The following is a 19,575-nucleotide window of genomic DNA, read 5'->3' on the forward strand; positions in this document are numbered from 1 at the left end:
TACAGAGGTGAGCCTGCCTGGAGAGAAATAAAAAATAGGTTGCAGCCGTCAAATTACTTTTCAAGGAACGACCACTCATATAAATCAAGGGAAAGAAGACAGAGGACGGACACTGGAAAGTTTTCTTTTCTCAATCGTACTATCAGGGACTGGAATGCTTTACCTGCAGACTTACTAAAGGGTTTGCCAATAACCAAAAATGTATTTAAAATTAGGGTTAAGGACTTTACTAATAGACGGTAGTATATTATACACACTATTTAAACGGTGTAATTGATATTTTGTTATTTGAAGTGTTGTCTCAGTGAAGAAGTGTGTTATGTCAGTGAAATGTGTTGTGTAAGTGAAGTTTGTTTCTGTTAGTGAAGCTTTATAGTTTATAGTGGCAGTGCAAAGTATTTGAACAGTGAAATGTTTTTGAAGTGTTAGTGAAATCAGGATAGAATCAGTGAAATGTGTCGTAGTTCCAGTGCAGTGAGTGAGTTGTCAGCGAGATGAGTGTAATGTTGAAAGGTACTTGTGAAGGTATGAACATATCATACTCGCGGGTTTTAGTTCGAATTCAGGGTTAAGATACAAATTAGATTTACTTTAAATGTTATTTTAAGTGATCGTGCTTCATTTAATTTAAGATGCTCCCTGTATTATTATTATTATTATTATTATTATTATTATTATTATTATTATTATTATTATTATACTTGGGAAGGTCTATGTTGGCAGAGCTACCTGATGCCTTGGGAAGGGTCAGGGAGGGTGAGTTGAACTAATCCTGGGACACAGACACTTGTATAACAGTATTTCCTCTTTCTTTCCTCCCTCTCCCTCACCAAACCAGTCCATCTGGAGACGTTGTCAGTGGTGGATGTTATTGCAACTGTGTGTTGACATTTTTCAGTGTAGTTTGAGAAGGTGCCTATAATCATTTTATAATTAAAATGTTAGAAGTATTGTGCTTTATATTAGGCCTACTTGTCCTAGTGTTTGTGATTCTTGGTGTAGGAACAAGAGGAAAGCCACTGCAGTCTGACGCCAGGGAAATAGTGTGCAATGTACATAAGTTTTTCGTAGAGGAGTACGATGCCTTGAAAGTCGGAAATCCTACAATAAGCGTAGTCGAAGTAGCAAAGCGAACTGCTGTTGCGTGTGGAGTATCTGAACGCACTGTTTACCGTATCCTAAATGAAAAGAGAGAAGCAGATGAATCAGGAAGAAGAGTTTCAACTCCGGGCAAAAAGCGGCCGCAAAGAACGCCCACGAAAACCAATATAGACTCATTCACTGCTGCCGCCATCAAGAGGCAGATTTATTCTTTGTATAAGGCTGATTTCATTCCGAGTGTGGAAGATATTCGTGATGCTCTCGATAAGTCTGGCTTATTTTCTGGCAGTAAATGGTCGGTCCGGGAATTATTAAAAAAACTTAATTTCCGTTACGCTAACAATAACTTCGGACGGAAGCTTCTGCTAGAGAAACCCGACATAATTGCTAAGCGATTCCATTTCTTAAGGAGGATGCGCGACTTAAGAATAACCGGCCGCCCTATCGTTTACCTAGACGAAACATGGATAAACGTCAATCACACGAAGAGCAAAATTTGGATTTGTGAAGATGGTGACATCCCTCTGAACGTGCCCCTAGGAAAAGGAGGACGATTTATTATTGTGCATGCTGGATCTTCTTCTGGATTTATACCAGGAGCTTATCACAGTTTTAAGTCCAAATCTACCAACGATCCTCATGAGGAAATGAACGCCGTTAATTTCAAACATTGGTTCGAAAACAAACTCCTTCCGAACATTCCACAAAACAGCATTATAGTAATGGATAACGCCTCTTACCATTCTGTACAGTTAAATAAAGCTCCCACTTCTGCATCTTCTAAATCAGACATGCAGTCTTGGTTACGTCAGAACAACATAGAGTACGACCCAAAGGCGACAAAAATCGTACTGTACGACATAATAAAATTGAAAAAGGAAAAAATGGTAAGGTACGAACTGGATACATTAGCTCAAAGTGAACCACACCGGCATACCGTAGTACGACTGCCACCATACCACTGCAATTTTAGTGCCATTGAGTTCATCTGGGCTCAAGTGAAAAATGATGTCGCTAAACACAATGTATCTTTCAAATCCAGTGAAGTTATAAAATTATTTGAAGAAGCGTTGTCCAAGGTTACGCCAGAGAATTGGAAAAATGCGTGTGAACATATTAAAAAGGAAGAGGATTTTTATTGGGAAAGGGATGGAATGATTGACAAGGCGGTGGATCGTTTCGTAATAAGTTTGGACTCTGATAGTGACGATGATGACGGTGACGACAACATGGAAGTAGAAGTAGAATAATCCGCCACTGCACATACAAACAGTTTCATGGAGGGTGTCTGTCTCTTGCCACCATCCCCCCCGCAGAGTTCCGGTCAGCCACTGAGTGAGTGAGAGGTAAGAAATATATATTTCTCTGTCTAAATTTCTCTGCCAACTAAAGAATTCTATACTATAGTAGTAGTAGTAGTAGTAGTAGTAGTAGTAATTTATTATTATTGTATTTTTATTAATAAAATGGTCATTATTGAATAATTAGTTACCACTGCCACCGGGTATATACCCATTTGCAGTGTGAATACATATATGTCAGACAGAATGGCTGTGAAGTACTTTTTATTCCGATTTCAGCTCTCTTGCGTTTCTCATTATTGTCTTATCTTCTCGCATCTTCCGTGAATAGCCTCTCTTGGTTAACGAACTGCACCACACAGTACGCGTAGCACACACACTGCCCTGACTGGACGCAGCTCAAGAAGACGGGCGTTACAAGCGATTTTAAGTGCACCACCGTTTTATGTGTTATACTTTCACATCACACCAAGTATGAAGTGAAAATAATTGTCGGATAGAGCAAATAGTTACAAACTAAAAGATTCATGGTTCAATTCTGGGTGGCGACGGGGTTTTTTCTCGTTGCTAAACTTCCAGAACGATTCGTGATCCACTCAGTCTCCTATTAAATTGAGTATGCCGGATCTTTCCCGTGGGTAAGAGGTGCTCCTGCAGACCTGTTTTGGAATTCGTTGTTTCGATTTTTGTTTTTGTTTCAAACATTTCTGAATGATGATAATGAAAAATATTATGAAAGAAATAATTAATTTACTATTTGATATTTCAAAAGTAAATTTTTATTCCCTAAATATTGTACCCAAACATTACCAAAAAAAAAGTGCAAAACCCTATTCGGTACGGTATCATACTTCCTTCGGCGTATACTTATGTCATTTGTTGAGTAATTTTTATAATATTTTACTAATACCTTCCTCATACGTGTAAGAAATGAATTCGCACAAAAACCATTTTTGTTAAAAGTGTGGCTTTGTACTATCTCAATCTCACCCCTTCATTTATCACTTTCTCTAATGATAAGAGTAAAAATCAGAATTGTATGGATGTACGTAACGAGTAAAACAGTGTTAACATTTAGGAAAACATTTTTTTTTCTTAGAAAATTATCAATTTGGACTAATATGGTATTAGAACTTTTTGTTGTACTCTATCCAAGGAATAAAAGTAAACTGTTAAAATCTTCAGTCATATTACTTCCACCTTGTAAAGAGTTTCTTTACAAAATGAAAAACAAGAAAGCTACAAGCAGGTTCCATACTTTTTGCTCGCCTGGTATATGTGATGCGGTATTGTATTGTATTGTATTGTATTGTATTGTATTGTATTGTATTTATTAACATTCCATGGTATTCATACATTGCTTTACAGCTAGAATATGGAACAATTCAAAAAACTTAATACTATTATAAAGTCTTAATTTATAGTCACAGTCTAAATGAAATATATACAGACGAGATTTACAATATAGTCTACTAGTACAACACAAAGTTTTAGTATCAATTTCATGAAGTGTTACTGAATGTCATGAATTCACCTACAGAATAGAAGGCGTGAGAAATTAGGTACTTCTTTAATTTGGCCCTAAATAATCTTATGTTTTGAGTTTCATTTTTTATATCGATAGGGAGGCTATTAAAAATTTTTACTGCCATATAACGCACTCCTTTTTGATAGCACGATAGACTTGCCGATGGAGTATGAAAGTCATTTTTTGACGTGTATTATGCTATGAACTGTTGAATTAGTTACAAAGTTTTCACGATTACATACGAGGAAGATTATTAATGAAAAGATATACTGACAAGCCATGGGCATTATTTGTAGTTTTTTGAAAATAGTCCTACACGATTCCCTAGATTTGGCACCTACCATTATTCCAATTACTCTTTTTTGTAATATAAATATAGTATTACTATCTGTGGAATTTCCCCAGAATATTATTCCAAAACTGATTACCGAGTGGAAGTATACAAAGAGGACGGACACTGGAAAGTTTTCTTTTCTCAATCATACTATCAGGGGCTGGAATGCTTTACCTGTAGACTTACTAAAGGCTTTACCAACAACCAAAAATGTACTTAAAAATAGGCTTAAGAACTTTACTAATAGACGGTAATTATACACAGTACTTAAAGGGTGTAAATGATATGTTGTTATTGAAGTGTTGTATCAGTGAAGAAGTATGTCGTGTCAGTGAAGTGTGCTGTGTAAGTGAAACGTGTTCCTGTCAGTGAAGCTTTATAGTTTATAGTGGCAGTGCATAGTATTTGAACAGTGAAATGTTTTTGAAGTGTTAGTGAAATCAGGATAGAATCAGTGAAATGTGTCGTAGTTCCAGTGCAGTGAGTGAGTTGACAGCGAAATGAGTGTAATTTGAAAGGTACTTGTGCAGATATGAACATATCATACTCGTGGGTTTTAGTTCGATCTTAGTTTTAAGATACAAATTAGATTTATTTCAAATGTTATTTTAAGTGATCGTTTCATTTAACTTAGTATATTCCCTGTTGTTACTATTATTATTATTATTATTATTATTATTATTATTATTATTATTATTATTAATTATTGTTAGTATTAATTATTAGTATTATTATTAATTGTATTTTTAATTAATAAGTTTATTGTTGTCATTATTGAGTGTAATTAGTTACCACTGCCACCGGGTATATACCCACTGCAGTGTGAATAAATACATACATACATATTGTTTTTAAGGTATTGATATTTACTATCTTTTGCATGGATCTAATAGCAAAACAAGCTGAATTTAGTTTGGGGGTAATTTCTTTAATACGATTTTTCAATTTAACACATTATCGATTTTTAAGCCAAAAAATTTGGTTCTTGTTGTTTCTAATAGGGATCTATTGTTAATTATTGCGCTAGAAATTTGCGAGGTTGAATTTGCACAGGATTTAAATCGAATTATGTTAGAGAGAGAGAGAGATGCATATTCTGTACTGGTAGATTTAGAAAAGTACAAGGACTCAGTAAGCGCTGACTTTGGAGAAATCAAGTTGGTGCAAAATGCACGAAGAAGTGAAGCAGCAATTTTGGTAGAGAGAACAGCACCCGGTAACGTGCAGCTCACCCGTGGCGAGGCGAGTGTGAGGCGCTTCTCCAGTCACTGACCCCCGCCCCGCGCGATTCCGTGACGCCACACAGCGCCGACCGGGGTTCTTAACCTGACTTCGCGGCTGCACCCGGGCCCGCTGCCCAGTGTAACGAGGAACAAGATCACAGCGCTGCCTGTCGTCTGTGACGTCGGATCCCAAGGAAGGAAGTGGCCTGCCGGTTCCCGGTTTGCAATTGCATATCCTTCGAACTTAATTTACCTTATACATCATTGGCGAAGTGAATTTGTCTTAAGCATTTTTGTCAAACTGAATTTGCTTCAGTATATTGTTGGCGAAGTCTATTTACCTCACAATATTATGTATATTTATTTTTATCCAACTGAATTTACGTGATTCGTCGTTGAATTGAGCTTATTTGATACATTGTGAAATTTTATTTACCTCGTATTCTTTACTCGAACTCAATTATACTGATAAAGTGTTGTATCAACTAAACTTACTGACGTACTGTTTTCGAATTCATTTCACTCATAAACCTGCTATCAAAGTGAATATACCTGATACATTATTATCTATCTGAATTTAGCTGATACATTATTGACATCAGTTTTTAAATATTATATTGAAGGAGGAGAATTCGATCCGGTGCTGTAGATTGAATTCGGCGTAGCTCAGTGGTCAGAGTGCTTGGTACATAGAATCAAGGACCCGGGTTCGATCCCCGGCGTCGGATTTTTCTCCTCACATATTAATTGTCAATCAGTCTTTGAGCAAATTTTAAATTATAAGTCAAAGTGGATACATGTCAATACCGCAACAGATATCCTAGATTACTAAAAAGACCACTGAAGAGACTTCTTGACTTCTAATATGAGACCGGAACGGACCAATCTGTAACCCAACTCCTAGGAAGCTACATGATGATGATGATTATTATTATCATTATTATTATTATATAATATTAAAATGGATTTTAGGGAGGTGGGATATGATGATAGAGACTGGATTAATCTTGCACAGGATAGGGACCGATGGCGGGCTTATGTGAGGGCAGCAATGAACCTGCGGGTTTCTTAAGAGCCATTTCTAAATAAATAGTAGTAAATATTGTTATTATTATTATTATTATTATTATTATTATTATTATTATTATTATTATTATTATTATTATTATTATTATTATTATTAGATTTTACTTCACTGTTAAACTGAATTTGTCTGATACGTTATTTTCTTCAACTAAATTTCTCATAGGACTACTGTTTTCAATTTTTTCAATATGTATCTTTGTTTAGTCATTCTCTCATTCGTTTATTTATTCATTCATGTATTAATTCATTCATTCATTAATTTATTCATATATTTAGTTACTTTCATTTATTTATGCATTTATTTATTTCCACAGAATTTGAACATTAGTATTACCACTGAGCCATTTCGTTACGTCTAACTGAGTTTATTTGGTGCATTGTAGTCGACTTAATTCACCTCACATAGAATAGAATTTTCCTGATACATTTTTATCCAACTCAATTTTTCTTATACATTGCTGTCAGATTAAATATATGTTATACGCTATTGCCGTCTAATGTGCTGTTGTCAAATTTAATTTACCTGACACATTGTTGTCGAATTGACAGCCTCACATACTCTTGACGAACTTGATGTATCTGATACAGCTTTTACTTAAGATGTTTTGATGAATTACTGTGAAACTTAATTTACCTTATGCACTGTTGTTGAACTTAATTTTTTTATTCATTGTAACCGACTTGAATTTACTTAAAGTATTGCTGTCGGAATGAATTTCTTTATACTTGGTTGTTCATCTAAATTTATCTGATATGTTATTATCAAAACTTAATTTAGTTAATGCACTGTTGTCCAACTGAACTTGCCTGATACAATGTTGTCCAAATAAGTTTCCCTGATACCTTATTGTCCAAAGACACTAAATGTTGTGGCTTCTACAGAATAGTGTGAATTATCACTATAAAAATATCACACTATCGCTCTGATAAAGTATTTATGTATGAATCATACAAAACTGTCGATTTTGTAGTTCCGAATATCACGGTATTAAAACACAGTGGACTAAAACACCTTCGTATAGGCTACAATGGCAGCTGGCTCGTGAAATAAAAAATCTGTAACCAATAAGAAGTGCATATAACTCCGATTGTGTTACCATCCGGGAAAAAAAAAATGTACACAGAAGAAGTCTGTAGAATATTGGACTTCCTCCAAACACCTACATCCAACCACAAGAATCTGTAATTCTATCTCCGCGTTCAATGGTACGTCGCACCCTAAATACATGGTAAGTGAACAATAGAATGACTGACTTGATAATGTGGCCGCTCCTTTATAAAGATGAGAATGCATCTATTCATAATTCAGTAGCTATAATAACAATAATAATAATAATAATAATAATAATAATAATAATAATAATAATAATAATAATAATACCCATAATAATAATGGGTAATACTGTAAATTCCACTGAGTACAAGAAAATGTTCTGTGGCAACAATAATGGCTAAGGCCTCAGTAATTTGAATGACAAGAGCAATAAATTATAATACATTAATACTAAGAAATCGTCCAATAAATTATTTACAGTAAACAACCTTCTGGGAACAAGACACGTGGTAAGGAAAGTGCTACAGTGTGAAATGTTAAAGCGTGGGGATTGTGATGTACTGCCGGTGGTTCAAGGAGAGAAGTTGTCATTGACGTGGTCCAGGAATAACTGAAGGGATTCATGCTCTGATGCTGCGCTCGGGCATGGGTTCGAACCCCGCTTGCAGGCCGCCGGAACGGAGTAGTACGTTTGTCTACTCGAGCCTGCGTCCGGACGTGGGTTCGATTCCCGCTTAGGTTCATTAGACTACCAAGTTAGGTTTTCTTACGAGATTTCTGCCAACTGTACGGCGAATGTTGGGTAATCTCATGAGAAATCCTCGGACTTATCTCGCCAAATACCATTTCGTTACCACGAATTCTACATAACGGCGTATTTTATACGTCATTAAATAATAGTTAAAAAAAGAAGTTCTAAGGAAAACTATCTATACTCCGTTCCAGAATCTCTGACAGGAGAAGTAAACATTGAACATTGTCGGCAGAGGAGGAGAGAAGTATAATTGCTATTGAACCGATGGCAGAGGTCTCATTCCACGTTTGGCTTGAAGTTTGGCGGTTTCTTCTCTGCCGGCAATGTTTACATTCCTGTTAAAGTTGCCTCGTTTAATTATTAGGCAGCGGCATCCCTTTTAAGTTTTGTAGGTCTTTATTGCATGCACCGATAATAAAATGAAAATGCGACGTTGTCACGTCTTGTTTGTTGCTGCTATATATTAATATAACATGGATATGGGCTAGGCTTAATTGCTCAAAGCATGAGTTAATTTGAAGATTATTTATATTATTTAGATTATTTATTTTAAATTAATTATTTAAAGAAATAATTAAATGTTTCTCCATAAGGAAAACCGGAAAGTTTGACTTTTTGTAATAATTCTTTTATTGTTAAGGATTGGCCCTTATTTTAAGAACTATATATTTCACGGCGAATGTATTCACACGTAAAACCATCTACTTTATTAAATTTTGTGACTTTGTGTCCACGCTTTTTAGGTGTCTTGGGTCCCTCTTTTACAATTTTACTTACAGTATTTCTATTTAATTTAAGAATTTTAGATGTCTCCGAAATTTTTCCTTGACCTAAATTGTTTTTCAGAACATATGTGTGGGCATTGCACACAAACGTTTGACACTGCTTACATAATTTTGGTCTAGCTTTTGAATTTGAATTGTTATTTAACTCTGATATATTATTATTATTATTATTATTATTATTATTATTATTATTATTATTATTATTACCATCGTCGTTATTGACGTTCATGGGTATCGGTTCCGACACTTCACTCGCTTCCCAATGCCTCCACATTTTTATTATACACTGAACTGTAATATAATTAATTTTCACTGTGAACTAGAACAAGACACACTGCTAAAATTTACAACTCTGGTTTATACACTCCGCGTGGAGTATTGGAGCGGCCTTCAAAAGACTTGACGACGAAAATGGACAGCGCGACATAATTAAAATTATTGAAACTACAAAGCTTCCGTCCTCTTTGACACCGCTAGCCTACTAATTGAACGTGGCTACTTTACACATTATGAAATGACGTATAGTCATACGTAATGATGTAATTTTTTTCTACAATGCTGCAGTTTTCCTCAATCAAATGAACTCGAAAAACTATTATATGAGGGGCTCACAACCAGAGTGGACCAAGTCCACCAGTGGTCAGTTTGTGGATTAATACAATCTCGGATGAAGAAAACTTAGATTATATCATTGCCATAACAAACCAAGTCCATAACTCATTTGTTACTCCACAGAGAGCAGCATTTCCTATGGAAGGTGAAGGTTGCTAAGCGTGAGACAGGAACTTTAAGACTCAATATCTCAGAACTATTCCAGATGGACTTGGTCCACTCTGGTTGTGAACCCCTCATGTATAATGTAATAGGAATGGTTGGTTGATTGATTTGATTAGTTGGTTAGTAGATTGGTTTAGTTGGTTGATTTATAAGTTGATTTGGTTGGTTGGTAGGCTTGTGTGGTTGGTTTCATTTTTGGGGGATTTGTTGATTTTAGATGGTTGGTTGGTTGGTTGGTTGGTTGATTTCGATTGATAGGTTGGTTTGTCTGGTTTGATTAGCTGCGTGATTTTGATTGGTTGATTGGTTAGTTGATTTAGATTGATAGGTTGATATGTCTGGTTTGATTGGCTGATTGGTTGTTTACTTGAGTTATTTGGCTGATTGGTTGATTTTGTTAGTTGCTTGCTTGGTTGATTAGTTAGTTAATGTTTCTCTATGTTCTACTTGTAAGAGAAGTTGAACTAGACCTCTCGAAGTGCCATTCAGTAAAGTTGTTGCTGTATTGCAAGTCTAAATTCATATTCCGTTCATTGTCAAAAATGTTGTTCTATTTAAAGTCGGTCCTTTAGTTTAATCTAAATATGGTTCACATCTGTTAGTGAATCAGTTTCCCACTAGTACGTCTCTTTAAAAACACGCACAATATGCGAACTGGAGCAGCTCCTGTCAGATTAATAGCGATCCAAACGGTTGTGAACATACTTTCTGCTATTATCACGACTTTCTCCGCACTCCTCGTACCGCGACCGGTGTTTTATTACTGCTGTATCTTATAGCAGGAAATATAATCGCTATATACTCGTATTATGAAAATTATTCTGAATACAGATCCATTCAAAACATACAGAGGTGAGCCTGCCTGGAAAGAAATAAAAAATAGGTTGCAGCCGCCAAATTACTCTTCAAGGAACGACCACTCATATAAATTGAGGGAAAGAAGGCAGAGGACGGACACTGGAAAGTTTTCTTTTCTCAATCGTACTATCAGGGACTAGAATGCTTTACCTGCAGACTTACTAAAGGCTTTACCAACAACCAAAAATGTATTTAAAAATAGGCTTAAGGACCTTACTAATAGACGGTAATTATACACAGTACTTAAAGGGTGTAAATGATATGTTGTTATTGAAGTGTTGTATCAGTGAAGAATTATGTTGTGTCAATGAAGTGTGTTGTATCAGTGAAGAAGTATGTCGTGTCAGTGAAGTGTGCTGTGTAAGTGAAACGTGTTCCTGTCTGGGAAGCTTTATAGTTTATAGTGGCAGTGCAAAGTATTTGAACAGTGAAATGTTTTTGAAGTGTTAGTGAAATCAGGATAGAATCAGTGAAATGTGTCGTAGTTCCAGTGCAGTGAGTGAGTTGACAGAGAAATGAGTGTAATGTTGAAAGGTACTTGTGCAGATATGAACATATCATACTCGTGGGTTTTAGTTCGATCTTAGTTTTAAGATACAAACTAGAATGTTTCAAATGTTATTTTAAGTGATCGTTTCATTTAATTTAGTATATTCCCTGTTGTTGTTATTAGTATTATTATTATTATTATTATTATTATTATTATTATTAATTATTAGTATTATCATTAATTGTATTTTTAATTAATAAGTTTATTATTGTCATTATTGAGTGTAATTAGTTACCACTGCCACCGGGTAGATACCCATTGCAGTGTGAATAAATACATACATACATTAATATATTCGCTATTGATATTTTAATTAGTACACAGAAAGAATTTATAAATAAAATTAATCAGTTTCCACTAAAAATTAAATCAAAACGTCATCCCATTGTGTTTTAATTCCTCCTACGGTTTAATAACTATCGTTAGGTAAGTAACTGCCTTAGCCTTCAATTGGAAAGGAAGAAAGATAGTTTATTTGCCGCAAAGAATATTTGTGTGGGTGTAGACAGACGTGGAGCTAGAGACTCGTGTTTGGTCAGCGCTTCTTTATTCCAACACAAAGTTTCTCTGAGTTTTTAAAATAAAATTCCCGTAACTTCTATTAACTGTCATATTATTACTAAATGAAATAATGTTGATTATTGAAACAGTACGAATAGTAAAAAGCTACGTAGCTCAGAATTCCTGTTCCGTTCTCTCTAAAAGTATGCAGCTATTGTTTAAACATTTTCTGCAGCTGTAGTCCAACCCGGTACCAAAAATAACTTATGTTGTGAAAGTAATCAATATGTAATTGAATAGCAGCCCTGTACAAGGTTGTAACTGTAATTTCTTATAAATTGACTTTTTCGCTGATCAAGGTTGTTATGGATACGCTGTGGGTAATGCTTGTACCTGTATTGAAATCAGTGTATGTATCAGATTGTCAGTCTTGCTCTACAAAATTAAAAGTATTTACAGTACAATGTGTTTTTCTTCATTCCTGAAGAATTTTGCATTTGCTGGTTACAACCTTGTTCTGGGCGGCTATTCAATTCATAAAACTTAAAAGAAATTTTTTTTTCTTTTTTTAATTTTAACTACAATATGTAAGCCTAGGCAACCATGTTACTTGTCTACTAGGATCTTATTGTTGCATGATTTCAGAAACATTTATTATTATTATTATTATTATTATTATTATTATTATTATATTATTATATGATTATGTCTCGTGATCAGAATATTGTACGAAATGGAACTATAAAAATTGAAAATTTATCTTTTGAAGAGGTGGAGAAGTTCAAATATCTGGGAGCAACAGTAACAAATATAAATGATACTCGGGAGGAAATTAAACACAGAATAAATATGGGAAATGCCTGTTATTATTAGGTTGAGAAACTTTTATCTTCCAGTCTGCTGTCAAAAAATCTGAAAGTTAGAATTTATAAAACAGTTATATTACCGGTTGTTCTGTATGGTTATGAAACTTGGACTCTCACTCTGAGAGAGGAACAGAGATTAAGGGTGTTTGAGAATAAGGTGCTTAGGACAATACTTGGGGCTAAGAGGGATGAAGTTACAGGAGAATGGAGAAAGTTACACAACACAGAACTGCACGCATTATATTCTTCACCTGACATAATTAGGAACATTAAATCCAGACATTCGAGATGGGCAGGGCATGTAGCACGTATGGGCGAATCCAGAAATGCATATAGAGTGTTAGTTGGGAGGCCGGAGGGAAAAAGACCTTTAGGGAGGCCGAGACGTAGATGGGAAGATAATATTAAAATGGATTTGAGGGCGGTGGTATATGATGATAGAGAAGGGATTAATCTTGCTCAGGATAGGGACCAATGGCGGGCTTATGTGAGGGCGGCAATGAACCTCCGGGTTCCTTAAAAGCCAGTAAGTATTATTATTATTATTATTATTATTATTATTATTATTATTAATTTTTTTATTTCAACTCCAACATGCATGTTAATATATTACATGTGTACTAGGATCTCATTGTTGCATTATTTCACAAATATTTTATTTCATTGTTATTATTTTCGTCACTTTGTTGCCGAGTAACGTCATTTGTTTGCTCAACCAGAAGACACTAAAAGATGCTAGAGAATTAACATTATTATTATTAAAGGTAAAGGTATCCCAGTAACATGCCATGAAGACACTTGGGGGGGCATGGAGGTAGCGCCCCATGCTTTCCATGACCTCGGCACTAGAATGAGGTGGTGTGGTCGGCACCACGCTCTGATCGCCTTTTACCCCCGGGAAAGACCCGGTACTCAATTTTATAGGAGGCTGAGTGAACCTCGGGGCCGTTCTGAAAGTTTGGCAACGAGAAAAAATCCTGTCACCACCTGGGATCGAACCCCGGACCTTCCAGTCCGTAGCCAGCTGAACATTATTATTATTATTATTATTATTATTATTATTATTATTATTATTATTATTATTAATTATTATTATTATTACTGAAATTTTAGGCGTCTTACTTCAGTTTCTTTGGTGACATTTGTAGCCTATCTGAGTTAAATGTTTTGTATAGGCCTATGTAGCCTTTCTATCTTGGTTTCGTTCTTACTCTGAAACTACACGAAATATCTCAAACTAATTCTGCTTACTGTTTCTCTGGTACTTCGTAAATACGTATTGTAACTTTGCTTACGTTTAAGCATTTGATTTGTATACTGTTCAGTTTATAGAAGCTTACCAACCATTTTATTTTTAACAACCGGGTTCTCTGACGATATCTGAAGGAGTCAGATTGAGTTACGGAATGAGAAATGAAGCTAAAAGATCAAAACTAAAAATACAGAGCTTATATGTAGTTAAATCCAGCGTAGGATAAACTGGTCGAGCCACGTAACAGGAATGTAGAATATCAGAAGAGAGAGGCTGCCACGAACACGAGTCCGCTGGCAGATGTAACGTAACTCGACCACCGGAGAATATGTTGGAAATGTAACATGTTCTAGCGTTCTAGAAGAAGAAGAAAATAGGATATAAAGAAGAAGAAGAAGAAGAAGGAGAAGATGTCCTATGCTGTAATTCTTATGCACGCCAGTAATTTTCAACAAAAATAAAATAATTTGATACAGAGGCGCCATTTAGGGAAGGCAGGGGAAACAGATGCCTTCTTCTTCAGTTTAAGATAAAAAATAATTGATAAATGAGTAGTACGTACTACTAAAAAATGTGATACTGTACTTTTAATATTAAAATTTTCCGGTCAAGTACCCTCCAGTTACTTACTTACTTACTTACTTACTTACTTACTTACTTACTTACTTACTTACTTACTTACTTACTTACTTACTGGCTTTTAAGGAACCCGAAGGTTCATTGCCGCCCTCACATAAGCCCGCCATAGGTCCCTATCCTGAGCAAGATTAATCCAGTCTCTATCATCATATCCCACCTCCCTCAAATCCATTTTAATATTATCTTCCCATCTACGTCTCGGCCTCCCCAAAGGTCTTTTTCCCTCTGGCCTCCCAACTAACACTCTATATGCATTTCTGGATTCGCTCATACGTGCTACATTCCTTGCCCATCTCAAACGTCGGGATTTAATGTTCCTAATTATGTTAGGTGAAGAATACAATGCGTGCAGTTCTGCGTTGTGTAACTTTCTCCATTCTTCTGTAACTTCATCTCTCTTAGCCCCAAATATTTTCCTAAGCACCTTATTCTCAAACACCCTTAACCTATGTTCCTCTCTCAAAGTGAGAGTCCAAGTTTCACAACCATATAGAACAACCGGTAATGTAACTGTTTTACCCTCCGATTAGTTAAAAATTTAACTTTTATAAACGCTTAAGAAATAAAAGACAAGCTAGTTAATGAGTTCGCTAAAATGAATCAAGAGTGTGACCATTTGCTAAATTTAGCGGTTTTTAATAGGTTATTTTACTATGCTGTATCAACATCTCAGGTTATTTAGCGTCTGAATGAAATGGTGATAATGCCGGTGAAATGAGTCCGGAGTCCAGCACCGATAGTTACCCAGCATTTGCTCATATTTGGTTGACGGAAAACCCCGGAAAAAACCTCAAACAGGTAACTTGCCCCAACCGGGATTCGAACCCGGGCCACCTGGTTTCGCGCGACCAGACGCGCAAACCGTTACTCCACAGGTGTGGACTTGAGCGGTTGTTACATGTTGTAAATAAAAGTAGGCCTGTATATTTTTTATATAAATTACAATTTCTTTATGAATGAAATTGTGTGCTCATTTGTTCGCACGTACGTCATATTAACATAAACGTGGCTAACGAGAAAGACAGGCTATGGCGCGAATCGGAGTCACGTGGTTGTCATGACAATCGCCTAATATAAATACATGTTCAAAGTTCTAAAAAAACAAAGGAATTGCTATATTAAACTCATGTTAAACGTGAATTTATAATATAAACTTGTTCAGTGTTGGCCATGTTATGATTAAGACTGTCAATAGGCCTATAATTTACATGTAAATTGCGTATCATATAAGTAGGGTAAGAAGTTGAAACTAGACCTATGTGACGAAACTGTGTACTGTGTACTGTAAAGTGGGGTAAACTTGACCATAAGACAAATGAAGGGCTTAGAACAAAAGGCAGGTAAGTGATGGAAACCTAGTTTTGAGAAAATTACAGTTAAAGTTGTACATGCAATGGAATATTATACACTAGTTTGGTGAAATGATGCCCATATAGCAGCACTGCACAGTGTGATCTCTTACCTGATTTTATCCCAAAGAAACATCCTTTTGGGCTATCACAACACGCACTTACCTCATTTTTTTAATAATGTCACTTACCTGCTTTTTGTTCTAAGCCCCTCAAATATGATAAATGATGATATTAGTCCTTTTTATGACATATTAAAAAAAATCCCTCTGATTGGGGTTCAGGCTGATATGTATATCTATTATCAGGCAGCACATCTCACTTGACGTTATGTGTCAGAGGAAAAACAATTGTTTGTATGCATCTGAAGTCTGACTAGTGTAATATGTAGCTAGTCGGCGATGTATGACAATAGAATGGAACGGAATTTCGGAAGAGGGCACTATGAGCCAACACTACGACCTTTCATGATCTATTGCGCTAATCCTCAAGCTAGGCGCATTCCCAAACCCACACCGGCTGATTACACAAAGGCTCGCTGCTTATCCAGGTTTCGATCAGGCAACCCCACTCGTCCATAGGGCTGCTCTCTCCGTGCGTCGTCAGCCGGCGTTCGGGGAATGCTATGGAATGATGACGAAATGGAGGAATGTTTACGGAATTATGTAGATGCCTAATATGGGGAAGTGGGAGAACCCGAGAAAAACCCCAACTGCGACCTTGTCCGTTACAAGTGTCACTATGTTTTTTTTTTTTCAGTGAAAAATCTCAGGCCTGATCGAGACTCGAAGCCGGACCACCTGCGTGACAGGCTGGAGGTCTGACCAATCAGCTCAACCACCGCAGGAGGAAGGGAAAAGGTACTGGCTACCCTAACCCATTATCTCCTGGCTCAGTTGCCTCATGAGTGATACCTTATTGATGTCACTTATGAGGTTCAAACCTGTCTTCGGACACTTGATTAATCAACATCAATATTAAAAAGTACTTAAGTACACCAGGTTTGATGGTTTAAATCCTTTTTTCTACGATAGTGCGTAAAGTTGCATTTTACGTAGGCCTACTGCTATCAGTGCGTAAAGCTAGCCTTTAAAATACCAGTGCGTCGTAAAAAGTAACCACTTTACGCATTCCTATTTATTTTACGAACTGACAAAGAAAATGTAATATTCAGTGGACAAACTTCATTCAGTAAGAAATTAATTAATTATCTCGATCTTTCATGACGTAAATATTACACGTGACACAAATAAGTAAGAAATTTAACATTCTTATCTACAATTTAGCCCTTATTGTTACGAAGTTACATGTAGCACTCATTGCAACAAGATGTAGCTCTCAGGGTTTCCTAATCGCTTTGTTGATTATATGGTTGGTTTAAACGGCTGTGAATTCGTGATCATGAATAAAACAGATTGCCATTCCATGGCTACATATTTCTTAACGGTTCTGAGTTTAGACGGCCGTGAAATCGTGGTATTGTAAGTTCTCCAACTTTAAATATTTAGGAATAAGATATGTATGTATTACTTTCACGTGTTAATTTGAACTAAGTTTAAAAATACCTCAGTTCACTAGTTTCGGTTTGGGAGCCATCTTCAGAACTGCGTGGTCCTTGCATCTTCCGGTGCCTTCGCCTCCAATGGAGGTGCGTTTGGTTGTGTAGTGTGGATTCAAATAGTGTGTGTTCTGAAATTCAGTTGTGTGTTGAGAATTTTTTGTTGATGTGTTTTTGTGTATCTGTTTATTTCGTATTGTTGTAGTGTGTTCAGTTTCTGGTTTTTCGGTTGGATATATAGAATTTCCATTTTTAAATTTAGTTCAAAGTAACACGTGAAAGTAATATATACATATTTTATTCCTAAGTGATACAGTATTAAAAGTCGTGTAATCATGATGTATTATTGAAATATTTATTTCATGTAAATTTGTGCTATCGTAATAGTAATATGCGTTACAAGAGCTGTATGTTGAAGTTTTCATGTTCGAGGAAAAGTTTGAAAAAGCGAAACGTAGTTGAGGAATTTCTAATTAGTTGCAATGAAATCTCCATCTTGGTTTCTGTTCAATGACGGCAATTTTGCAAAACAAAAATATCTATCTTCAACATTGTTGCTTTAAAATGTTTTCTGTGTTTACTATACTCCAGCAGGCCGTGATATACGTCTATCTTCCCCCCCCCCCCAGTCTATAAATGCGAACTTAAAACAAACGGCTTCCTTAATGTTACATGCATCACGAAATGCAGTAACTTTAGTGGCGTTGTAGAGTTTACTTAATTTTTGCAAATATTTAAAAACAATAATTAACAGTGCAATTTAGGTGAAATTGCATTGGTAAGTTTCCAATTTATAATTATTACTATATTGAACGTCTCTAAAAATAATATGTTAAAAGCTTAAAGCAGTAAAATGAATATGTCACTTAAGCGGTAAGAAGAGGGAAATTGTTATGTGTGTTAGGTTGGGAATACTGAATGTGGAATTTTAGACTTACCGCGGATTGGTTTTGTGCGGAAACCAAGCAAATACGCACGATCTCGCACAAAAGAACTTGTATGATACACATTCGTAAAGTTATGTTTTTGGCTTCTCATTTCACAAACTTTGCACTCGTGCCAAAAAGAGAACCTTTACGAACTTGTAGCATAAATACCTACTGCGTTCAAATTCACCTCAGTTTACGATATGAAAAACGGTTCATAAGGTGGTAGAACGCCACACGATATAGTCTATAAGGTCTTCCATAAAAAATCTTGCCTCCCCCCCTCCAAAAAAGAACTGAAATCATGCCCCTGATCTGATACAGTATTTTCGAGTTGTTGCACCTTGCAGAAACATCCAAAGTTCCGGACGTATACTTGTCTCCAGGTGTTGATCCCGAAGCCGGTAAGTTACTCCGTAACGTTGGATGTTTCTAAACGGTGCAAAACCCAAAAACATCTCGAACCACGTTAAGCAATCAGAGACGTCTCAAACCGTTGCTTTAACATTTGTCAGAATTGTTGTAGGTTGTAAATTAAAAATAATACACCAAGTAAACAGCGAACAAAATGGAAGGAATTGGCGTTGCACGCACTTGAACCCATTAGCACTTCACCACATCTAGAATGCTGGGCGACTCGACTCACCTTGACTGCGGAGCCGTTCCGACAGACGGCGTGGCGGACCGCACACAACTGGGGCCCGCGGACCGCGGCAGCAAGATATACGAACCGGTCCGGACCCCCCCCCCCCCCGCGGCGCGACGAGGGCTGAAGGCCTTGCAGCTGTGTTGTGCTACATGTCGGAGATGGAAACCTAATCACAAATTCGTGTCGCAAAATTGTTACTTTCCTCATTACAGACGGAGAAGTCCACTTCAACATCTTGAGCAAGAATAAATTTTCAGAATCCACAGTACCAAAATTCAGTTTCTGTCATAGCGGCCCTGTAAACAGACTTTGTTTATGTTTAATGCTACGAATCAATCCGTCCGCACGGTCATTATCATTATGAGCATCAAGGATTACAGCGCCTTGGCGTGTTCCGGCTTCATGTCTGTCTGTTTTGCATTTTGGATTGTGTTCAAAGGTCATTTCCAGAAATCTTGACCCATTGAAATATATCCTCCTCATT

General features: G+C 36.3%; 1 protein-coding gene across 1 annotated transcript in view; it reads right to left on the reverse strand.

Annotated features, from left to right (window-relative positions):
* The window catches only part of LOC138711213 (cysteine-rich secretory protein 2-like), a 55,344-nt gene extending 36,186 nt beyond the window's left edge, over positions 1-19,158 (reverse strand). Inside the window, exon 1 of the mRNA XM_069842600.1 lies at positions 19,089-19,158. The gene's annotated coding sequence lies outside the window, so the exon portion shown is untranslated. The remainder of the gene's footprint in view (positions 1-19,088) is intronic.
* Positions 19,159-19,575: the final 417 nt, after the last annotated feature.

This window comes from Periplaneta americana, chromosome 12, assembly GCF_040183065.1.
Source record: "Periplaneta americana isolate PAMFEO1 chromosome 12, P.americana_PAMFEO1_priV1, whole genome shotgun sequence".
Lineage (NCBI taxonomy): Eukaryota > Metazoa > Arthropoda > Insecta > Blattodea > Blattidae > Periplaneta > Periplaneta americana.